General features: G+C 41.0%; 1 long non-coding RNA gene across 1 annotated transcript in view; it reads left to right on the plus strand.

Annotated features, from left to right (window-relative positions):
- The first annotated feature begins 1241 nt into the window (after positions 1-1241).
- The window catches only part of LOC128250116 (uncharacterized), a 9493-nt gene continuing 8233 nt past the window's right edge, over positions 1242-2501 (plus strand). Inside the window, exon 1 of the long non-coding RNA XR_008266238.1 lies at positions 1242-1498. This is a non-coding gene — a long non-coding RNA (uncharacterized LOC128250116). The remainder of the gene's footprint in view (positions 1499-2501) is intronic.

Below are 2501 nucleotides of genomic sequence, written 5' to 3' on the forward strand. Positions count from 1 at the left end.
TGAATCCAACGTTTCGCGACACTCCCTTTCGTCTGGTGCCAATTATGTGTTATTTGCTGGACACGATGCGTTGGTGTATCCTCAAGCATACGTGCTTAAAATGTGAATGTAGCGACTATACAGTCAAACGTCGTTAAATGAGGTACAACAGAACAGTATAGAATGACAGACAATAGACAACAGAAGTCTATTTGTTGTTGTTACAACAACTTGAACATTCCTTGTTCATTGTTTGTTACACTATTGCATTTTGTTACAAAACTGTTAACGTGAGTGGATTAAGCGAGCGTCATATATAAAGTTGATTGAACGACACCAACGACTTTAAAAGAACAAATTGTAAAGCTGTGAATAAACTCTACACAAGCAATGTAATATAAAGATTCAACTGCACGTATGAATGTTGCAAACATCATGAATTTATCATCTGTGGTTCTTGCTCTTTTTGTTATTGTTATTATTGTCGTACTTACTATTGTTGCTGTCGTAACTGTTGCTATAGCTGTTCTTAGTGTTATGGCAACTGTTGCTGCTGCTACCACTGTTGTTGTTGCTGCTGCTGCGGGATTCGAACTCACGACCTCACGGTAGTAAGACAGACGCTCTAACCACTGAGCCATGCGCCTTCACATACATACATACATACATACATACGAGGGAGATGCTGAAAAGTTTCCGGCTTTGAGTAAAACACAATACAGAAGGCTCAGTTAATTATGATTTTATTCAACATATTCCCCTCTCAGATTCACACACTTATTGCAGTGGTCCTTCAGTTTTTCCAAGACCTGTAAAAGAACTCGGAAGGTTGGGCCTCCAACCAGGCCTTTCGCGACACCCTTAAAGCCAGGACCTTTACAGTACCCCCTCGTACACATATACATGCATCGCCATGATAGATTGCTAACCACTACATTTATATATTTTTTTCTCCTTGTTTTTCTCCTTATTTCTTTCTGTGTTCCTTTCAGTTGAAGAGCGTAGGCTCGAAACGTTAAAGACTTTCTCTATTCCCGAGCGTTATACTAATACATCCATTTGTTGTTTACACCACCTGTCCTCGTCTGTTGTTGTTTTTTTCGTAAATTCTCCCATATATACTTATATACATACATACACATACTGGTTGCCTGGCTGTCAGGCTGGCTGGTTGCCCTGCTGCCTGGCTGTCTGGCAACTTGGTAGCCTGGCCATACATCTGTATCTAAGAGGTCATTGTAATGTATTGTGTTACACGACAGCAGAAAACAAAAACTAGACAATATCGCGGCAGCTGATATAACACAGACAACTAACGTTGGGACACAGCGAAAATAAACAGAAAAATTGATCATCGAATCCAATCATTAATATTGGTTCGAAATATAAGCCTGAAATGAACACCCCAACATCCACAACTAGACAACAGACCAATTAGCGGGTCGTATCCTGACTTTTAGAAAACTGATACCAGCAGTCGGAAATTTGAAATGCGGAATTGCTTAATAAGTAACAGGACGTAAGTAGCAGACATTTGCTTCCTTTCAAAAAACTAAAAATGGTTAAAATCAGTCGAGACAAGGAAGGAGCCTCTAAGTGGTAGTCCAACATCCTAGAAATGGTAGCCAAAAACTCCTTCAAATCGCAACTGCTATTTAAAAAAAGAAAAAAAGTGGTTCTCAACCACATGATTCCAGGTTCAGTCCCACCGCATTACACCTTGGGCAAGTATTTTGTACTACAGCCTCGAGCCGAGGCTCGAGTGGATTTGTGAGCGAATTTGGTAGACGGAGACTCGATCATTGTGAGTGGATTTGGTAGGCGGAGACTGAAAGAAGCCCGTCGTGTGTATATGTGTGCGTGTGTGTATGTGTGTGAGTGTGTGTGTTTGTGTGTGAGAGTGTGTCTGTGTTTGTGTTTGTCCCCCACATCGCTTGATAGCCAATGTTGGTGTGTTTACGTCCCCGTAACTTAGCGGTTCGGCATAAGAAACCGATAAAATAATGACTAGGCTTACAAAGAATAAGTCCTGGGATCGATTTGCTCGACTAAAGGCGGTGCTCCAGTATGGCCGCAGTCAAATGACTGAAACAAATAAAAGAATATATATATATCCTTTTATTCTTCTTCTTGTTTCAGTCATTTGACTGCGGCCATACTGGAGCACCGCCTTTTAATCGAAGGAATCGACACCATGACTTATTCTTTGTGAGCCTGGTACTTATTCTAGCGGTTCATTCTGTCGAATCGCTAAGTTACGGGGACGTAAACACACCAGCATCGGTTGTCAACCGATGGTGGAAGGACAAACACAGACACAAAGACACACACATAGATATATACATATATATATATATGACGGGCTTCTTTCTGTTTCCGTCAACCAAATCCACTCACATGGTTTTGGTCTGCCCGAGGCTATAGTAGACGACACTTGCCCAAAGTGCCATGCAGTGGGACTGAACCTGGAACCACGCCAATATATACATACATACATACATATATATATATATATATATATA

This window comes from Octopus bimaculoides, chromosome 19, assembly GCF_001194135.2.
Source record: "Octopus bimaculoides isolate UCB-OBI-ISO-001 chromosome 19, ASM119413v2, whole genome shotgun sequence".
Classification (NCBI taxonomy): Eukaryota; Metazoa; Mollusca; class Cephalopoda; order Octopoda; family Octopodidae; genus Octopus; species Octopus bimaculoides.